The sequence below is a fragment of the Vanacampus margaritifer genome, chromosome 10 (assembly GCF_051991255.1).
Source record: "Vanacampus margaritifer isolate UIUO_Vmar chromosome 10, RoL_Vmar_1.0, whole genome shotgun sequence".
In the NCBI taxonomy this organism is placed as follows: domain Eukaryota; kingdom Metazoa; phylum Chordata; class Actinopteri; order Syngnathiformes; family Syngnathidae; genus Vanacampus; species Vanacampus margaritifer.
The window spans coordinates 6,953,032-6,975,318 of record NC_135441.1 but is presented as its reverse complement, the minus strand read 5'-3'; the positions used below and the strand labels follow the sequence as shown (position 1 = coordinate 6,975,318).

The 22,287-nt window shown below is 39.6% G+C and overlaps 6 non-coding genes across 6 annotated transcripts; all 6 read right to left on the bottom strand.

The window, feature by feature from the left end:
- Positions 1–8,682: 8,682 nt before the first annotated feature.
- Positions 8,683–8,764, bottom strand: trnas-gcu (transfer RNA serine (anticodon GCU)). The gene has a single exon. It is a non-coding gene; the product is annotated as a tRNA-Ser (tRNA).
- Positions 8,765–11,094: 2,330 nt separating this feature from the next.
- Positions 11,095–11,176, bottom strand: trnas-gcu (transfer RNA serine (anticodon GCU)). The gene has a single exon. It is a non-coding gene; the product is annotated as a tRNA-Ser (tRNA).
- A 511-nt stretch (positions 11,177–11,687) lies between these two features.
- On the bottom strand, positions 11,688–11,769 carry trnas-gcu (transfer RNA serine (anticodon GCU)). The gene has a single exon. It is a non-coding gene; the product is annotated as a tRNA-Ser (tRNA).
- A 1,217-nt stretch (positions 11,770–12,986) lies between these two features.
- Positions 12,987–13,068, bottom strand: trnas-gcu (transfer RNA serine (anticodon GCU)). The gene has a single exon. It is a non-coding gene; the product is annotated as a tRNA-Ser (tRNA).
- A 514-nt stretch (positions 13,069–13,582) lies between these two features.
- On the bottom strand, positions 13,583–13,664 carry trnas-gcu (transfer RNA serine (anticodon GCU)). Its single transcript has one exon. It is a non-coding gene; the product is annotated as a tRNA-Ser (tRNA).
- A 509-nt stretch (positions 13,665–14,173) lies between these two features.
- trnas-gcu (transfer RNA serine (anticodon GCU)) lies at positions 14,174–14,255 on the bottom strand. Its single transcript has one exon. It is a non-coding gene; the product is annotated as a tRNA-Ser (tRNA).
- Positions 14,256–22,287: the final 8,032 nt, after the last annotated feature.

Genomic DNA, 22,287 nt, shown 5'->3' with positions numbered 1-22,287 from the left:
TCATGAGATCACGGATGAGGAATATCTTGTTTCTTAGAATCTCTTCCCATTACCGTTAATACTCCCTGCCGGGGCCCGAGAGGGACTTTTCTTCAGGTCTGGAGTTTCATGGTTCAGACCAAACCAACCCACTTTAGTTCACATTTGATCAAGATGCATAATTTTACCCTTCTTAGTGCGTCAATCTCAAATAACGTTGATATTCACATTGTCTGGTCGAAAATCGAAAGAATATATTATGGTGAAAAAGTATGTAAATGAGAATGATGCTTCACATGCCACTGTGCATGTGAAAAATGAACCCTAGCACTCATTATATGAGCTAATCAAGAACATGATGCAAATGTATGCAAATATAGTCACTGATTAAGTATTTTAATAATGAAGATTAACATATTTTTCTTAAATAAATCTTTTTGTGGCCTTTTCTACAGCAATAGTCATTTTTGTGTCATCGTTGCATCAAAACAGTCCATTAGAGAATCGGAGGAGGCGTTTCCCAGCATGCTTTGTTGCAGTTACAAGTAATTAACACTGGTTATCATACGTCTTTAGGGTAATATTTTGTGCAGACGGTGTAGTAACAACCATAAGACGTGACACCCTTAGTGGTGCAAAGTTATTGCAGTCAGTGCTATATTTTGTTCAGTCTGTCAAATTGCTTAATATTTTGCTTTAGGAAATAATGAACACAAAAGTCATAAACTATTAATTTAAGGCAGTTGTTGTACACATCAAAATATTACAGCATTCTCCTAATTAAGAACCATTTCTTTTCCAAAATGTAAAAATACAGAATGAATGAATGAATGAACATAAACAACACAGTCGAGAGTAGAAAAGCAGTGACAAAACCACACTGGTACACAACCTCTGTGGCCTGTGTTGTGTAACAAAGTCATTACCATGGTGAAATGGGTCACTTGGCAAATTATGCGTGGTCACAAATCTTACTATAATATTCTGGTACAGATAGTGCAAAAGCAAATTCACTGTTGATTTTCTCAGACTTAAACATACTTCATCTGATTAAAACTGAATTTGAGAAAAAATTGTTTGCTTGTTTTTTAAGAAAGCGGTTATTAGTAATTCAAACCTTGCCAGTGCCACTGGATGTTGTTTTGTTTTTTGGGGGGCGAATCTGTCTTGATTTCACAACGAGTTCTTCTTTTCTGCAGCCAGGAGACTCAATGTTCAGTACTTATCAGAGGAAGAAGCAAATTGTGATTGCATAACTGCTTAAAAACCCAAAATGAGGTCTGTTATTTTATTTCCTGGCTGTTGTTGGTCTCACATATTCATGTGAAACTTGTGAACCCATCCAAATCCTTTAGGGAAAAAAAGAGTTATAATATTGAATTTATTTTTTTTATGGTGTGCTGCCTATTAACACGAGTCTACCAGATGTGCGCTGCATTTAAATGTGCCCAGTTCACCCTAAATAAACATTTCACTGGCAGCCTGTTGCAACCCAAGAACAAAGCATAATATTATGATGACCTTACTTTTACTACTGGAACTCCATCAAAAGCTGTCATGCTTGAAATCGATTGGAATCAGTTATAAACACTTCATTCAACGTCACTTTTGCTTTCTAATTTCATGGTGCTCATCATTCATTTCAATAAATATATTGAAGTGAAATACTAACACTGAAAAAAGAAAATCTTTTTAAAGGGCTTTGGGTTACAAATGATGGAAAAATCTGCCTAGCAACAAAAAAGACTAGGCAAAATAATTGAGTATGGGATTCTTAAATGAGCCATTTCTGAATATTAACAGCTAGAATACTTCTGTAGCTCAGTACACATACAGATTTTTTAAACATGGGTAATTCCCTAAAACCATGTGTGTTCTTACTTGTCTATTGTGTGGTGCACACCAGAAAATTAACACACCGCACACAACCATGTGCCAACCAACAATGAAGAGTCTTGTCCCCCAACCAGACGTCTCACGCAATCAAGCCTAGCCTTACTTAATACACGGATGACATGTGAGAGTCAGCATTGTGCCACCGGGCATCCAAAAAGTCAGAAAATACAAAATCAAAAGAGATGTAAAGGCTCTTTGGCAAATTCATTCAAGACATTTTCCTGCTAACTATTCTCCTTGTCATTTCTATTCTAAATGGTTTGGAGTCCACATTATTGTTTTTAAACACCTTACTCAATAAAGTTGGGCCTCCATTTCTGAGGTCATGAAACAGACCACAGTCAGCCCATATTTGGATATTTCCATGTTCCCTTCTTGATTGGGTATCGTTGCGTGTCATGTGACACCGCACGAAACTATCCTTAACATGTTCAACATTTCTGATTGTAGGGCCTGAGCATTTTATGTGCAGATCTGAGGAGAAAAACATTAACATACCCCAAACTAACGGCAGGATGATAAATTAGGAGAATTTATAGAGCCATCAGCTAACATCAGGCCTTTGCTGAATTGGCTTGGAAGAGAATGGGGCTCAAAATCTGACAGATTATTTTAATGTGTGTGCCAAGCTTTTCGGATCAGGCGTACATTGATTGCAGTACCGTAAAATCCCATGCATGACACATTTTTTCCCCCATAAAAATGATTTTAAAAATCATCCCATCATACATGGATTCATAATAATAATTAATAATATTAATAATATTAATAAAATGTTATAGACTTTTACAGGTTCCTAGCTGTTATAAAAAAAAAGGCATACTTACATTCCAACATGATATTAAATATCAAATGTTACAAATTGATGTAATATTAATTTCACATGTACACCGTGAGAAAAACTAGTCAACCTAGGAGCAACAACAACTGTTCATGCTTAGGGTTGTTGCGATAAGCAATAAATCAATTAATTGCATGATAATAAAAAATGAGCTTGATAAGTTTGCCGGTCTTGGTAATTCTCAGCCATGAATGTACGTGTTTATATGTCATCAACATTTGCGCTGCTCTGTTGCCCCTCTGTCTGTCACTGCTCGCCATTGTGCTCGCTCAGCTGACACACGCATGCACACGCAACCACACGCGCGCACACGCAACCACTGAGGGTAAAGCGGCTTTTAAAACCAGTTTAAACATTTTGGTTCGTATGTGTCCCATCCGGTCTTCACAAGCACACGCAATTCTCTTTATTTGTGAGCCGCGGCAGTAGCCATGTAACATTACTGCTAGCAGTGTACCATTTCGTTAGGGGAAGTATTTAACTTAATATCTAAATTCTCACATTTATCAGATTATTTCCTATAGGTAATTTAAAATACTTAGGCATAAAAATCTCACCTAAATTAACTGATTTAATTCATTTAAACTTTACTCCACTTCTGGATAGCATTTATAGTGACTTGGAGCGCTGGAATAATCTTCCCATTTCTCTAATAGGACAAATAGCCACCATTAAAATGAAAGTTGTACCCAAAATATGTAATCATTTCTCAATGATTCCATTTAAACCTTCGTCTAACTGGTTCCAGTTGTTGGACTCGGCTGTTACAAAATTTATTTGTAATAAAAAAAAGAAGCAAAGATTAGTCTATCTACTCTTCAGAAAAGTAAATCCAAAGGAGGTCTAGAGGCACTAAATTTTATGCACTACTATATAGCTAACCAGCTACAATATATCGTTCTATGGGCACAACCCAACAGAGACACTAACTGTTGGCTGGAACTAGACCAGAAGGATTGTAATAATCTCAGACTTTTAGATTTACTCTTTATTACAACATAGATTAAGCGTCAATTTTTTTTTTAAAACCCAATGATTTCCGCCAACCCTGACTGCCTGGTGGAAGGCACTAGAAATTACAAAAGCCCAAGTGGAGCCCCGCGGGCTTTCTCCCCTATGGCATATCCCCGACTTTCAACTTAACAACCAACCAGTCCAGTTTTATTTAGGTGTGTGGGAGCAGAAAGGAATTACACATCTCCACCATCTCTTCTCAGATAATATGTTTATATCATATACATCCTTGCTCCAAAAATATAAAATAAAAAACGGAAATTTATTACATTATCTACAAGTTAAAAATATGATAAAGAAACGAATTCCAACACTTCGGGGTACGCTCCAACCGCCTGTTTTAGTTAAAGATATTACAAACCTTTCTCCGACAACAACAAAAAAAACTCTCAAAAATATATGTTACTTTCGTATACTGATAAAATGTATTTACCAATCTCGAAATGGGAGACAGACTTGTCTATAGCTCCGGAATCTGACTTTTGGATTCAAGTTTGTGAAAACGTATTTAAAATGACAAAACACACAAATTTACAACTTATCCAATATAAAATGATTTATAGAACATACAGTAATTTGTCTCCAGTGTTTACAAAACACAACAGACACTTATTTTCATGCTTTTTGGTTATGCACTCCGGTTATGTATTTCTGGACTAAAGTCTTAGAAAAACTTTACACTATTTTGGACTGTAGGATACCTTTATCTCCAAACCTGTGTTTGCTAGGTGACCTAACAACAACTGACTTACCACGTAAACTATTTCAATCTACACTCGTAGCCCTTACTATCGTGAAAAAAAACAATTCTTGATAACTGGAAAAATAAACAAACTCTGAATATCGACCAATGGTCTAATCTCCTCATAAATCACATTTTAATGGAAAAAATATCTGCCTCGAATAAAAACCAAATATCAAAATTTATAGAAACATGGTCTACGTATATAGAATATTTTAATCTAAATCTGGTTACTTAATTCTGCCTGTTAGCAAGAGCCACCACATCACGATAATTTACATTGCTGTTTCTGTATTTGGCAATTTGTAACTAATGGTTGTGTTTTTATAGTCAGGAACCCAGTTGCTGCCAGCAGGATCGAGCAGACTACATCAAATGACACATGACAGTCACCAACTCCTCAAGTTTCACTTCCAATGGGCACTAAGGGTTAATATTCGGAATCACTGCATGCCAGTGGGTTAACTCTATAGGTGCTGTCCCCCCTGGCTCTGCTAGTTTTGCACAATACACTTTGTCAATAGACACATAGGGCACATAACACACACTAGGGAGGGGTGGGCGGCCGGCTGGGTAGGGTGGGGACACCATCTTCGCCCTACAATACCCCTCCAATTTTAATGCACCCCACAACTCGGTTGGGCCAGACCACTGCATAAAGCAGCGTTGCGGTCCCCCATCCGTATCCCCGCCGTGCCACCACGCCCCCCTATTTTTTTTAATGCAACACGTACACTCACTGACACGTCTGGAAGGCAGGTGGATCAGAGCGAGGGGATATCATTTACGCTGGCGTGACGCCCGGTGCCTTTCTCCGCTGGGCCTGGGGTTCGTGGGGTGCCGGTCTTGGTAAATGTTGACACTGACAACATCGCCTTGAAAACATTCAATCGCTAATCAAGGTTGTTCAAAGAATGTTTAAAACTGTGTGTTCCAAAATAATGACTAACCAACTGGTTTTCCTATTTAGATACCAATAATCAATTTCTACTTAAATTTCAAATGTACTTAGCAGTACAATATTTTTCTCTCTAGAAACATTATTAAGATTTGAAATCAATCTTCTCTCCCCATAGATTTTGGCTTGAGACAAAGTGACGTCAGAACAGACAACAGTAGCGATTTTGCCGGCTTTAATAGCACATTGAACAAGCCTGGTGGTTTGTTAAAACATGATCAGTAGGGAGGGCAACTGTTGCAGGCTGTAAGCATCAAAGTGTGTAGAGTCATTTATACTGTCCAAAAAACTGCTTTTGAAAAGTAATCCAGTGGCTGTCGCCGCTAGCCAGCAACTAGCCGCTAACGCTAGAGATGCTAATGCTGAATGCAGCAGCAAGCGCCGTGTAACATTGTCAGCGCAATAAAGTAGTTTTTAAGTATCCTTTATTATTGGTATGGGAAAAGAGAATAGTTTGTAACCTTGATTTAAAAGCATTTACACTGTATTGGTATGTTTTAATCTTTATTAATTCATACTATTAATAATAAAATGACTTTTATCAGAGAACAAGCAACACACATTTTTATATTGTCAAATTAATTATCAATCAATCAATCGTCAAAAATATAAATCGCTCTTAGCTCGAGCCAATTCAAAGAAATGAATGTCTTTGCCATGGGGGAAAAAATGTTAGCCAGTATAAAAAAGGATGCCAGCAAATCAGGGGGCCGTATTATGCCCGAGTACAGAGGAGGGGATTTTTTTTTTTTTAAAGGTTATTTTGGGGGGCGTTTATTATGCACAGGTGCGTATTATACAGTGGATTTTACGGTAAATGTCTAATAGACCCTTTTCATAAGCAGACAGAAATGTGACTGTCTATAGTAGCTTGTTCAGTGTAGCATCAGATTTACCATGATGTCAAGTGGGCAAACATTAGCCAGGAAAAGACAAACAAATTGGTCTGCCGACCGCTGCTGTAAATGTTTCAGAATAGACAACATGGGGAACCAATATAATAACATCTCTAGTACGACCAAAACGATGTAAAAATAAATTATCCTTTCTAAGAGTAGTATTGTGTTTGCATTCTTACAGTGGACCAAGGCTCTGGTGATCAGTGGTGAGTCCAAGTTTTACTCTTGCCCAAAGTCATCTGGAAAAACTTTCGACAAGATACAGGAGTGTATCCTTTCATCCAAAAGAACATTTTGTGAGGTCAAATAAGGCCTGGCATACAAGCACATCCCAAGAGTGTTAGACGAATGGCATAATCCAGTTTCAGTACCCCTAAATAAGGTGAATAGAAAGAAACGGGTCCTTCACAACATGCTTCTTCAACATGTCATAAATCCTTTACTCACTGTTTTAAGAGGGACGTGGTACAAGCAGAGCCTTGTGCTCAACTGATAATGTCGTCATGTGGCTGGAGGTGTTTTACAGCTGCTAGACGCCACTCACTTTAAGTGTCATGTTCCGTGCTGGCTCGTCACCAACTTCCATGCACACGCTGGGGCCAGTTAACAAGGCCTCAGCTTAAGCACAATCTGCAGTTCAAGGCTTTGGGCTTTCATGAATGGGGGATTGTAACTGTGTATACCTTTCAGATAGTCAAGAAATATGGTCATTTCATTCGATTCAAACCGTTATTCAATTGATCAAGAGGACAGAAACAAAATAATAATAACAGAGCAAACATTATTGAAAGCAGTTACAGTACATTCAAAAGTCAAATTGTTCTACATCACGTTACTGAAATGATACGTGATAACAATTGTTTTGAGGTTGAGTAACTGTTGTTGCGTATTCCAAGAAGATGAAACTTTGTGTATTAAACAGCCAATTGAATCTGTCGATTCATCATATTGAGACCAATTCAATAAAGTCTTGATGCCTTTCAAGGCTGCATGAATGAAAATAAACCAGCACATATCTTGTCGGACAGATAAAAGTGCCCAACCCACCTTCTGATACAAGGCATACATGAGAAACTGATTTTCATTCAAAATCAAATTTTTCCAATTACCTTTCATCAAACCTGAGTGTTGCTCAACAAACTTTATTTGCATCAGAGTCTTCAACGTCATCATAAGCTTGGTGGTTGGCTTGTGGCGTGCACACACGAATGCACACATTGACGTGACGTCAATCAAATACACTGAGACGGAGTGGAGTAGAAGGTGGATAGAACTCTGTGAAATACAAATAAATAAAATAATAAATATCGGTGGAAACGGATTAGCTACACAAGCAAACTGGAACGATTCAGAAGCACTTAATTAGACTTGTTGACACTTGTGGTGTAAATCTGAGGTTAGTAGATGCATGTGTGGCAGCCTTTTTTTGCAGTTGCATAGCCGTCATATTTTCGTGACCAAAGCACCGTTCCCGAATCTTTTACCGGAACGTAGTTCCAGACCGTTCCGGACCACTTTCACCCCTGCTCATTTATATATTGTATAAATTGTGGTGATTTGGATGATTTTTGTGTTTTTTTTTTGGTGGTGGTGGGGGTGGGGGTGGGGGCGTGTAATTATTTGTTCTTATCTGTATTAAGGGCTAGTTTCTGGTGATTGTTGCAATCACATATTTAGCATTGTTGGAGGAGCATGACGTACGTCACTGTTTGGTCTGCTGAGACATAAGAAATAGTCTGTTATGGAAGATGTCACGTTATTGATAGTACAGTAGATTGGTTGTACTCAGTTGGTGACCTCTGCATCTGGTCCGCCAACCGTTCTACTCAACAGGTGGAGACGGGCTCGTTTACATGCCAGTTGAGTGGAAGCACCTGTGGCTAAAGCCAATCTGTGGCAAGGTTTTTACTTTCTGGACCCAGTGCAGGGTGAAGTTGACCAACCTGTTCCTTGTGTATGTGAGACTGGTGGAGCACGAGGTGGGCGCCCACCTGAATTGAAAATAAATATATATATTGCTGAGTGTTTTGGTTGGGGTTATTTATAATAAATTTATGGTGGCTAAAGTTGAGTTTGCAACTCAGTTGCTTGCCTGTGTACAAGTTATATGTTTTGTCTGTGTGCATCAATAATAGACTGAGAAGCAACAAGCAGGAGCAGTATTATTTAGGTGACTTGTTAGCATTAGCCATTATTTGTTGCGCCAGAATGCATGCAGTATATGTTTTGATGATGTTAATTTGTGATTGTTACCATATACCGTTTGCTATGGCTCCGTCCCCATGAAAGACAATTTCAATGTATCCTCACAAGTTTCTCTCAAAAAAGCAGCAGTGTGGAAAATACTAAACTACGATGAGGATGGGATTCGAACCCATGCATGTAGAACACAATGGATTAGCAGTCCATCACCTTAACCACTCGGTCACCTCATCTGCTTATGTTTGACAAACAGGGTCCATTAAAATTAAATTCGCTTTGTATCAAGGGAATAGCAATGTCCGATCAGGGGGCCGAAATTGGCCTGCCGCCAATGATATCTGACCTGCCAGATGACACTGATGGATCCCCCCCACACACATTATTAAGAATGTCCCGAAAGTCATAGTATTTGAAGATCTTTGCTCTCTTGTGGTCTTGTTTTGCTGCAAAATCATGAGCCGTTCTGTACTTGAAGCACTTCTCATCCAGATCTGTGTTGCACAGCCAATCAGGTGTCTGTATTTACAATGCAGCTACCGATTGGCTGGATAAGCACATTACAATGTGACACTGAGCTCTAGCTGCATGATGACGCTTCTTCTGCACCCTTAAATTCCAGTAGAGGTTATTAGAAGAATTAGTGACAAAGGACAGTCCAGTGCCCCGTACCTCTTAAGCATCACCCACATCCGCTGAGGGCCACTGCTGAAAGTGTTCTAAAAAAAGCAGCAGTGTGGAAAATACTAAATTACAATGAGGATGGGATTTGATCCCACGCATGTAGAACACAATGGATTAGTAGTCCATGACCTTAACCACTCGGTCACCTGATCGGCTAATGCTTGTCAAACAGGGTTGATCAAAATTTAATTGACTTTGGCTCAAGGGGATGGCATTGTCCAATCTGTGGGTCGAAATTTGCCTGCCGCCAATTATATCTGACCTGCCAGATGACACTGATGGAAAAATAACCCTGATAATTAGGGATGTCTTAAAAGTCATAGTATTTGAAGATCGCTGCTCTCATCGTGGTCTCATATTAGAAGAATTAGTGACAAAGGACAGTCCAGTGCCCCATACCTCTTAACTCTTTCACTGACGTTAAAAGACGTCAAGTAAAAACCTACGGAGGGCTGCCAATGACGTTAAATGACGTCATCCAATTTTTTATTTTTTTTGAAACGGGTGCGGGCAAGCCTTACGGAGCTGTGGTGAAAGTTTCAAGGAGGTCTGTTGTGCCTAATGACTATTTTTGGCCCCTAGAGGGCAGCGATGACTCTCTTTTGACAAGATCGGGTGGGCGTCAGTAGAAGCGGAGCTAGAGCGTCGAGCAGGAGATGAGAATGGAAGACAAAGGAAAAATGACGACCGGTTGCGAGCAGCTCATGCCCGAGCCGTTTTTTTCAAAGACCAAAAGCATCGACCAACGATAAAGAGTACATTGATGACGACGATGATCATCATCGATGATGATGATCATCATCGATGATGATGATGATGGTGACTCCGTGGTTGGAAAGCATTGACGCGGCAGTAGGAGACGTGGGGGGGGGAGCTAGATGGAGGAGGAGGAAACGGACAAGGCGCCCGTTTGCAAGCAGCTCTACACTTACAAGACGAAAGGCATCGACCAACGCTAAAAGAGCACATTGATGACGATGATCATCATCGATGATGATGATGGTGAATCCGAGGTTGACGGCGAAGTTGCAAGCGTTGACACGGCGGCTATGACGACGTCATAAACGCGGAGCACAACCGAGCACGCTCAGGCGGACGTTCGATCGGACGACGGAGAGTGCCCCAAGTCCAATGCATATTCATCGGAGGAGTGTGTACAGTCTGCTACTTGCTATTTATTCCCCGGAAAAAAAGGCAGTCAAGAAAGTGTAACGTTTGCACGCGAAACGCACAAAGCGAAAGTGAAACTAATCTGTTGTGCGAGTCCTGCTGCGTCTCCTTGCACGCAGGGGAGCGTTTTAAAAAGAAAAACTGTATTTGAAACATCCACATAATTGTAAGTAGTACCACAGTTGCACACATTTGTAAATAGTTAGCGAAATTGTTTTGTCAAATTGTTACACTGTTGAATGGAAATAAACGTATTTTGCAAACTAAAAACACTTTTTCATTGTTGGTGAAAGCGTTTTACAGAAGTAAAGCACTATTTAGGTGTTTGTGGCATCATTCATGGACAAAAAGAAGTGTACAATTCAATACAAAGTGCGTGAAATAACATCGTTTCACAAAAAGCTTGTTTTCTCCGCTTTTTGTTTCAAAACAGAGAATTTCGGTGAAAGTAACCATTTTCTACTGTTGACTTTTTTTTTTCTGATGAAAGATGAGAGTCCAATCTTTCATTTGATAGTATGTGTGTTTCCATAGTCCAAACACAACATTTTCTGTGGACCTTGAAAGATCAGTCAAAATGCTTAAATCGGCTGGCACTGGGACAACCCGTTTCTGAAAACGTCTGGCAGTGAAAGAGTTTTAAGCATCACCCATATCCTCTGAGGGACACAGGTGTTCTCAAAGTATTAGCAGTGTGGAAAATACTAAACTACGATGAGGATGGGATTCGAACCCATGCATGTAGAACACAATGGATTAGCAGTCCATCACCTTAACCACTCGGTCACCTCATCTGCTTATGCTTGACAAACAGGGTCCATTAAAATTAAATTCGCTTTGTATCAAGGGAATGAAAATGTCCGATCAGGGGGCCGAAATTGGGCTGCCGCCAATGATATCTGACCTGCCAGATGACAATGATGGACCCCCCATTATTAGGGATGTCATGAAAGTCATAGTATTTGAGGATCTTTGCTCACATTGTAGTCTTGTTTTGCTGCAAAATCACGAGTCGTTCTGTACTTGAAGCACTTCACATCCAGATCTATGTTGCACAGCCAATCGGGTGTCTTTATTTACAATGGAGCTACCGATTGGCTGGATAAGCACATTGCAATGTGAAACTGAGCTCCAGCTGCATGATGGAGCTTCTTCTGCAACCAGAAATTCCAGTAGAGGTTATTAGAAGAACTAGTGACAAAGGACAGTCCAGTGCCCCGTACCACTTGAGCATCACCCACACCCTCTGAGGGACACTGCTGAAAGTGTTCTCAAAGTATTAGCAGTATTGAAAATAGTAAACCTCGATGAGGATGGGATTTGAACCCATGCGTGTAGAACACAATGGATTAGCAGTCCATCACCTTAACCAGTCGGTCACCTCCTCGGCTTATACTTGTCAAACAGGGTTGATAAAAATTAAATTGACTTTGGATCAAGGGAACGGCAATGTCCGATCTGTGGGCCGAAATTTGCCTGCCGCCTATTATATCTGACCTGCCAGATGACACTGATGGAACCCCCGATAATTAGGGATGTCACAAAAGTCATAGTATTTGAAGGTCTTTGCTATCATCGTGGTCTTGTTTTGCTGCAAAATAATGAATCGTTCTTCACTTGAAATACTTCACTTCCGGATCTGTGTTGCACAGCCAATCAGGTGTCTGTATTCTCAATGCAGCTACTGGTTGGCTGCATAAGCACATTACAATGTGACACTGAGCTCCAGCTGAATGATGGAGCTTCTTCTGCACCAAAAAATTCCAGAAGAGCTTATTAGAAGAACTGGTGACAAAGGACAGTCCAGTGACGCGTACCTCTTAAGCATCACCCATATCCTCTGAGGGACACTGCTGAAAGCGTTCTCAAAGTATTAGCAGTGTGGAAAATACTAAACTATGATTAGAACCTATGGATGTAGAACACAATGGATTAGCAGTCCATCACCTTAACCACTCCGTCACCTTATCTGCTTATGCTTGACAAACAGGGTCCATTAAAATTAAATTCACTTTGTATCAAGGGAATGGCAATGTCCGATCTGTGGGCCGAAATTGGCCTGCCGCCTATTATATCTGACCTGCCAGATGACACTGATGGAACCCCCCGATAATTAGGGATGTCACAAAAGTCATAGTATTTGAAGGTCTTTGCTCTCATCGCAATCTTGTTTTGCTGTAAGGTAATGAGTGTTTCTTCACTTCCGGATCTGTGTTGCACAGTCAATCGGGTGTCTGTATTCACAATGTAGCTACAGATTGGCTGCATAAGCACATTACAACTGCTTTTACTTTGTCCAGTGCCCCGTACCTCTTAAGCATCACCTATATCCTGTGAGGCAGACGTCCCCAACCCTGGTCCTGAGGGACCGGTATCCGGCCTGTTTTCCATGTCTCCCACAGCTTACACAGGTGGAGATCATTATCAGCCTTCTCAAGAGATTGCTGATTAGCTGATGATATGAATCACCTGTGTTGGCTGTGGGAGGCATGTAAAACAGGCTGGATACCGGTCCCTGAGGACCAGGGTTGGGGACCTCTGCTCTGAGGGACACTGCTGAAAGTGTTTGCAAAGTAGCATAGTAGTGTGGAAAATACTAAGCCCCGATGAGGATAGGATTCGAACCCATGCATGTAGAACACGATGGATTAGCAGTCCATCACCATAACCACTCGGTCACCTCATCTGCTTATTCATGATTAACATGGTTCATTAAATTAACTTGGGATCGTGGCAACGGCAATGTCCGATCTGTGGGCCGAAATTGACCTGCCGCCAATTATATCTGACCTGCCAGATGACACTGATGAAAACTACAACAACTGATAATCAGGGATCTCACAAATGTCATAGTATTTGAAGATCTTTAATCTCATTGTGGTCTTGTTTTGCTGCAAAAATAATGAGTCGTTCTGCACTTGAAGCACTTAACTTCCTGATCTGTTGTGCACAGCCAATCGGGTGTCTGTATTTAAAACGCAGATACCGTTTGGCTGCATAAGCACATTACAATGAGACACTTGGGTGCAGGTGGATGATGGAGCTTCTTCTGCACTAAAAATATCTAGTAAAGGTTATTAGAAGAACTGGTGACAATGGGTAGTCCAGTGCCCCGTACCTCTTGAGCATCAACCACACCCTCTGAGGGACACTGCTGAAAGTGTTCTCAAAGTATTAGCAGTGTTGAAAATACTAAACAACGATGAGGATGGGATTCGAACCCATGCGTGTAGAACACAATGGATTAGCAGTCCATCACCTTAACCACTCGGTCACCTCACCTGCTTATCCTTGATAAAGATGGTCCATTACATTAACTTTGGATCGTGGCGACGGCAACGTCCGATCTGTCGGCCGAAATTGGCCTGCCGCCAATTATATCTGACCTGCCAGATGACACTAATGAAAACAACTGATAATCAGGGATCTCACAAACGTCACAGTATTTGAAGATCTTTAATCTCATGGTGGTCTTGTTTTGCTACAAAAATAATGATTTTTTTTTGCACTTGAAGCACTTCACTTCCTGATCTGTGTTGCACAGCCAATCGGGTGTCTGTATTTACAATGCAGCTACCGTTTGGCTGCATAAGCACATTACAATGTGACACTGAGGTCCAGGTGGATGATGGAGCTTCTTCTGCACTAAGAAAATCTAGTACAGGTTATTAGAAGAACTGGTGACAATGGGTAGTCCAGTGCCTCGTACCTCTTGAGCATCAGCCACACCCTCTGAGGGACACTGCTGAAAGTGTTCTCAAAGTATTAGCAGTGTTGAAAATACTAAACCACGATGAGGATGGGATTCGAACCCATGCGTGTAGAACACAATGGATTAGCAGTCCATCACCTTAACCACTCGGTCACCTCACCTGCTTATCCTTGATAAAGATGGTCCATTACATTAACTTTGGTTCGTGGCGACGGCAATGTCCAATCTGTCGGCCGAAATTGGCCTGCCGCCAATTATATCTGACCTGCCAGATGACACTAATGAAATCAACTGATAATTAGGGATCTCACAAACGTCATAGTATTTGAAGATCTTTAATCTCATCGTGGTCTTGTTTTGCTACAAAAATAATGAGTTTTTTTTGCACTTGAAGGACTTCACTTCTTGATCTGTGTTGCACAGCCAATCGGGTGTCTGTATTTACAATGCAGCTACCGTTTGGCTGCATAAGCACATTACAATGTGACACTGAGGTCCAGGTGGATGATGGAGCTTCTTCTGCACACATAAATTCCATTAGAGGTTATTAGAAGAACTGTTGACAAAGGACAGTCCAGTGCCCCGTTGAGCATCACCCACATTCTCTGAGGGGCACTGCTGAAAGTGTTCTCAAAGTAGCAGCAGTGTGGAAAAGACTAAACAACGATGAGACTCAAACCCATGCGTGTAGAACACAATTGATTAGCAGTTCATCACCTTAACCATTTGATCACCTCATCTTCTCCTGTCTGATCCCAAAAGGTTTGGGCTAAAAAGTGACTGGATTGAACCTGGGTCGCCAACGCCCAGTCAGTGGGCCAAAAATGGCATGCCGCCAATTGTATCTGGCATTGATGAAAAAAAAAACATGATAATTAGGGGACGTCACAACACTCACGGTATTTAAAGTTCAATAATTGTGGTCTTGTTTTGCTGCAAAATAATGAGCCGTTCTATTAAAAATGTTATTTTGTTTGACAATGTGACGTTGAAGCACTTCACATCTGGGTTTGTGTTACGTGGCCAATGGGGTGCCTGTATTCAAAATGCAGGCGCCTGAATGACTGCATAAACACGTGACGGTGTCACACGTAGCCCCGCCTGGATGATGGAGCTCCTTCTGCACTCAGACGTTCTGCCCTAAATGTTATTAGAAGAATTGGTGACAAACTACAGTCCAGTAACCTGTACTTCTTGAGTGCCACCCACATCATCTGAGGCAGTGTTTCCCAACCCTGGTCCTCTGAGAACACTTTCCAGCCTGCATTTCATGTTTCGCCATTCCAACACAGTGTGATTCCAATGATCAGCTCAACAGCAAGCTCTGGAGAAGCCTGATAATGATCGTCACCTGTGTTGGAGAAGGGATAGTGTTCCCCGAGGACCAGGGTTGAGAAACACTGCTCTGAGGGACATGATTGAAAGTGTTCTCAGAGTAGCAACAGTGATAAAAAATATTTTGCCACGATGATGATGGGAATCAAACCCATAAGTGTACAACACAAGGATCAGCAGTCCATCACCATAACCACTTGGTCACCTTATCTGCATATCCTTGTAAAACAGGGTCCATTAAAATTAAATTTACTTTGGATAAAGTGGCCAATGTCCAATCTGTGGGCCGAAGGCCTGCCACCAATTATATCTGACCAGCCAGATGACCCATCCCAACCCCCATAGTATTTGAAGATCTTCGCTCTCATCGTGGCCTTGTTTTGCATTATTATTATTATTATTATTATTATTATTAAGTCTGTGAGTCACTATTGCTATATTCACACTGCAGGTCAATTCTGATATGAGGTACTATACTAGTGTACTGCTAATGCGCTCTAGAAGACACCCCCCCCCCCAACACAACACACACAGTATTATTCTTCACAGTCTCCAGTTTGCTTCTGTGCTCAGCTTTCTTGTTGCCCTCAGTCTCCTTACTGTGACTAATAGCCACATGCTGAGAGGTAAAGCAAGACACCTTTATTCTTGGCCAGGGACACGTTCAGTGTGTCTTGGATTTTAGAGTGTCTTACTGTTGAAATCGGAGGCAAATAGAGCAACAACATGTAGAACCACGAAGATCAGAGCAGTGGCGGGACTTTGAGGTGGAAAAACATTCTTACTGCTGTGAATGTGAGTCCACTTATTTCAAGAAACGTTGGGTGTGTAATGTGTATTATTCTGTTCTCATGTTTAGCAGTCCTTGATGAGGCTGGTCCATTTGTTGGGAATTCACAAAAGAGACTCAAAACCCAAAGAAAGAGCAAAACAAACATGCAGAATCGCAGGGTGGATCTTGGCTGAGTTGAAGTCATGCATCATGTTGGTTCAAGCTCCAAAGTTTTTGGAGTCTTTCAAGACATTCATTTGACATTTTACAACCTTAAGTGCATTCAACTTTGCATAATCTAATTCATGTTATGCTTTTTAAAGTTATATTTAGAAAATCAGGATGTTATGACAAGTGTTTCATTTCCTGGCAAAATGAACACATACAAAAATAATTACTGTGAAGAATTGTTCATGTTGGTGGCACAAATGTTTTTGGCACACTTTCTTTGGCACATCTTTATATTTGTTTATATTATAGACTTAGTGTTATTGAAGTTAACAATGTTTTCTTTTTGTCTGCACATTAATGTAGAATCTTGGATTAACTTCTGAAGACAACAGCTCGGTTCCATCCAGTGTTCACGTATTGAGCGAAGACTTTCTGCATGATGGATAATCTCCATACTGTGACATTTGCTGTGACTCTAGTGAAAATGTCAATGATATAAGAAACAAATTGCACATCATTCTAGGCGGAGAAGTCTTTTGATCCATTCATTACAGTAAACACTTTGATATTGATGAGGATGATTTAAAAGGAGTGTGATTTTCACACCACTCTCCTGTGCCAAGTGATTATACAGTATGCATCATCCTGATTTTGTGTCAGTTTGGTATTTTCTACTGAGCTGCAGTTCATTATGTCCAACCTTGTTTAGTTGTTAATAAACATCTCCAAAAAAACTGGGGGGATCATTTAATTGGCAGACTAGTCAGACCAACAAGTGACCTTTTCATCAAAACAAACACAATGTGAGTCTTTCTTTTGGGGATAACAAGGATCAGCATGAAGAAATCAACTAAAATCAATCCACTTCTTTTGACACAGCCTGCCACTCATCATCTAGTTAACATTCAAACTGAGGCACGCATTTTCTGCTAACACTTGCTACACATAAAGTTTGACAAAACAGGAAGCATTGAAAGTTCATAAGATGAAGGTCAGGAAATAAGCAGGTTACTGCGGACCAAAGGAAATAATCTTATGGTAATATTTACCATTATCTAAGATCAACAATCAGTGCACACAGTCAAGTGATTTTGGAAAACAACTTACTGCACAAACCATGTTTTGCACAAAATTATACTCGTTCTATCGTTGTTGGTTTTGGTGATAGTGATTTTCAAAATTTCTATACATTTTGCTGACCGTCTTAAAAAGTTCTAATTACATAGATAGAATAAGCTAATACTTGCTAAGCCTGAAAGGTTTGTGATAGTGTATTTCATTTTCCATGACTTGCACTTTACCAGATCCATTAATCAACTTGTCATATGCATGAGGTATCAAAAATTGGGAGAGCAGCTCTGGAAGAATAGCTCACAATGCAAATGTGATGTTCATGTCAAGTTAAGCAACCGATTTGACTGCCGAGGTGATGGAGGCAAATGTAAGAATCGATCACGAATGGAAGCATTGTTGTCCAAGTTTCAGTGTAAGCTATTCAACAACATGGACACCACTCTAAAATCCTCCTTCAGAGTGTCAAGTTGAAACACACAATTCATCATTAGCATCATATCCATTTTCTGCACTGCTTGTTCTACGGTCATAGGTGATCTTAACTGTGGGCCTATCTCAGCTGAAAGGCAGGCAGGGTACATCCTGGAGTGGTCACCAGCCAAGTGCACTTTAATCATCATTTAATTATTGTTCACTCATTTTATTCAAATCATAGTTTACGTTTGTAAGTTTCAGTAAGGAATTTAAGTTCGATTTTAAACACTCGTCACCTCATATTATTCCTGGACTAATTCATGTCCCCATTAAAATGCATACACACATTCATAGACCTGATCACTAAAAAATGCTGTCGGTTGATGTCATGCTGAGAGGACCAGTATGCTTTGTTAAATATGTCACTCAATCTTCATGGGTTTTGTACAGAAGCGTATTGCATTCACTTGAAAAAACAAACTCCTGTTTTTCTGACAATTTTTTTCAGGGAATTTTGTTTTTGTGTGTATTTTTATTTTCTGTTTTTTTTTAACTGAATATTTTTTTCTGTTATTAAAAAATATTTGGAAAAACGGGGTGAATATTCACGAAAAAAAATGGAAAAAAAAATAAAAAAAAATAAAAAAAATACTTTTATTCGGTTTTTTGGTATTCGGTATTTATTTTTTCTCTAATTTTCAGTTTTTGAGTAATTTTTCCTCCTGTTTATCTGAATAATTCTTTCCCCACTGTTTTTCTGGATATTTTTTATGACAAAAAAATACGCAGTAAAACAGAATAAAATATTCAGAAAAACAGGGGGGGAAAAACACACACACAAAAGTGAATACAATACGCTTCTGTAGTTTTGGGATGTTTTCGATTTTTAATTTTATTTGAATTTTTGGGGGCTTTTTTTGGCAAAATAACTCCGAAAAAAAAAACAAAATGGTGGGGTATTTAAAAAAAAAAAAAGGAAAAAAAATACTCCGAAAAACTGAAACTATTTATAAAATAAATAAATTATTATTATTATTTTCCCACTGTTTTTCGGGATATTTTTTATGACGAAAAAAAAATGCAGTAAAACAGAATAAAATATTCAGAAAAACAGGGGGGGAAAAACACACACACAAAAGTGAATACAATACGCTTCTGTAGTTTTGGGATGTTTTCGATTTTTAATTTTATTTGAATTTTTGAATATTTTTTATGACGAAAAAAATACGCAGTAAAACAGAATAAAATATTCAGAAAAACAGGGGGGGAAAAACACACACACAAAAGTGAATACAATACGCTTCTGTAGTTTTGGGATGTTTTCGATTTTTAATTTTATTTGAATTTTTGGGGGCTTTTTTTGGCAAAATAACTCCGAAAAAAAAAAAAAACGGTGGGGTATTTAAAAAAAAAAAAAGGAAAAAAAATACTCCGAAAAACTGAAACTATTTATAAAATAAATAAATTATTATTATTATTTTCCCACTGTTTTTCGGGATATTTTTTATGACGAAAAAAAAATGCAGTAAAACAGAAAAAAAATATTCAGAAAATAGAAACAAAAATACACAAAAAATAGTCAGAAAAACGGCAGTTTTTTATTTCATTTTTTATTTTATTTTTTCAAGTGAATGCAATACGCTTCTGTAGATTTGGGATGTTCTGGATTTTCATTTTATTTTTATTTTTAGGGGCTGTGCACAAATCAGCGGTGACACAAATTTACATGCAAAGTGGCAGTTATAAAAAAAAATAAGCAAATGTTGTATGAGAATTTTCAAATTGAGTGTGTGGGAATAGTCAGCTAATGAGCATTAAAGTGAAGAAATGCCTCTGTTGTTACTTCACTGTTGGCCTTTTACATCACACCAACAAATGAATGGTGTTCGCAAATGTGGATGCTGGACTGGAGAGAGGACCACCCCAGCTATCTTAACATGCTAAACAAAAGCCATATACAGTATAAACAACATCCAGAAATGCCACCGCCGCTCCACGCCAGACTTGCACTGGTCATGAATAAAGAGCCCCAAGATTTTTGGCACTGTGCAGCACATTTTAATCCAGATTGCTAAAACTCGAGAATAAAATACATGTGTGTGGATCCTTCATAATCACCTCTGAATATATGTTTGCATAATTATGCTGGGTTCTAGTAATGTGAAAGTTAAATGCACAATGTTAATCAAATGCAGTGCTACCCGGATGCACCATTGCATTACCGTATCTTAAATTTATAGCTCCAATTATTATTCCCAGCCACTCAACAAAAGACTAGATATATGTTCTTGTGTGTCAGGATTTCCCGCTTAAGAGCCTCCTTTATAAAACCGTTGAACCACATCGAACCAATGACCTGGATAGTCGTTTATGTGATGAGATTATATTTGTTCATCATCAGGAAGGGTAGTAAAGATGAAATATCTGTTCATGGTCATACAACTATACACTATATAGATGGTATTTCTCTAAAGGATGCTACTGTATATACTGCAGTGAATTATTTATGTTTAGAGCTCAAGCTCACGAACATAAACGCATCGAGAGAGATCCATTGAGATGCAATGTACTATACCAATGCTATGATAGCTCACTAGATATCCAGTCCACTACTTAGTTGTTAATAACTATTGCAGACATTTATCATGTAAATCAATACGCAGCCAATCATTGTAAAGTTCACTCAAGCAGGAAGCACTGATAACAAGGAAAATTTGTGTTTTAAGGGAGGAGGCAAGGGAGGAGGAAAGATGAGGATATCAGTTTGATGCTAGCATATGTGTGAAAGCTACAGTGGATATAAAGAGTCTACACCCCCCATTTCAAATGCCACTTTTTCTGGGATAAAAAAAGTGAGACCAAGATAAATTATTTCCAAAACTCAAAATACTCATAATATCACTTCAGGCTTGTTTAGTTCGTACATCAACTCTGTCTACATCTGTACATACTGGTAAGTATTTTCTTTATTTTGCTGTGCTGTGAATTTGTGGAAGTGTGAAGTATGAACTTCCACAAATATTCCCAACAACACAATCATGATCATAACTTGCTTCCCATGGGCATGAGCATAACATAATCCCTACCAGATATATCTGCAATGCCCAAAATTAAATATTGCATTGTCTAGTGAGTGGTAAAGGCAGATTAACTGTGCGAATAGCTTTCTCTCTTTACATTATGGCTCTGAGGACCAATGTCACTATCTATGTTTTACCAAGTGTACTGTAGCTGCATCAACAGTCACAGCTGGATTGAGCAGCAAATTAATCCGCTATCATTAATTCGCAAGCAATGTGTTGGAGACACCAGTCACAGAGCAATCAGTTTCATGAATGCGTGGGTACAAATATGACCTGTCTGTTTCTTTTCCATCCTTTATTTCATTTTTTTACGTCTAATCCTGTTCAGGGCCAGTCATGCAATGTAACCAATCTGAGCAGGCTTTAGGTGACTTTTCTCCAATCAATCACATGGCACATATACTGTACTCAAGATCATTGGTCTTAAAATCCAGATCTGGAGGACCGCAGTTCTGCGAGTTTCAGAGTGGGGTGGGGAGCTTGTTCTGGATGTTTCCCTCCTCCAACGCACCTGTTTGAATGATCAGAATCAGGCAGGAGGCAGACATCTAAAACACGCAGGACTGCGGCTCTCAAGGTCCAGGGTTTCCTACCCCTGTTTTAGAGGTTTCACTCCTCCTACTCACCTGATTCAAAGGATCAGATCATCAGCAAGCTCTTCAGAAACCTGATAAGGATTCTGATCATTTGATTCAGGTGTGCTGGAGGAGGAAAACCTTTAAAACATGCAGGACTGCAGCCCTCGGATATATGAGTTTGAGACCTATGATGATAGATCATTGATGTCCAAACTCGGTCCTTGGTGGCCGGAGTCGTGCAGCTCTTGGGTGCTTCTCTTCTCCAACACACCTGAATGTCATCAGCAAGCTTTGCATAAGCCTGTTAATGATCCTGTTCATTGGAAACAGGCGCGTTGGAGCAAGGAAACTTCCAAAACCTGCAGGACTCCTGCCCTCGAGGACCAAGTTTGGACGCCACTGATCTAGATAAACTTCTATTAATACACACATTGACACATATGGCAATTTGTAGTCTTTAAGCAAACTAGCATACATGTTTTTCGAAGCAATCCAAATTTTTCTGGGAGGAACCCACAGTGTGCAAGAAACATGCAAACTCCCCACCGAATAGTCAAAGCTGAGATTCAAACTACAGAACCTACCGACTGTGAGGCAGCTTTTTATTCATTCCAAGTTATTTAATACAAACCCCAATTCCAAACCAACATTAAATGCCCGTGACCCCTCAGGCAGCACTGCATTCAAAACTGGTATCATTGTGTAAAAAGATATTGCCATGTGAGATTAGGAGCACTTCAGAAAACACACAGTTCATCGTTATATT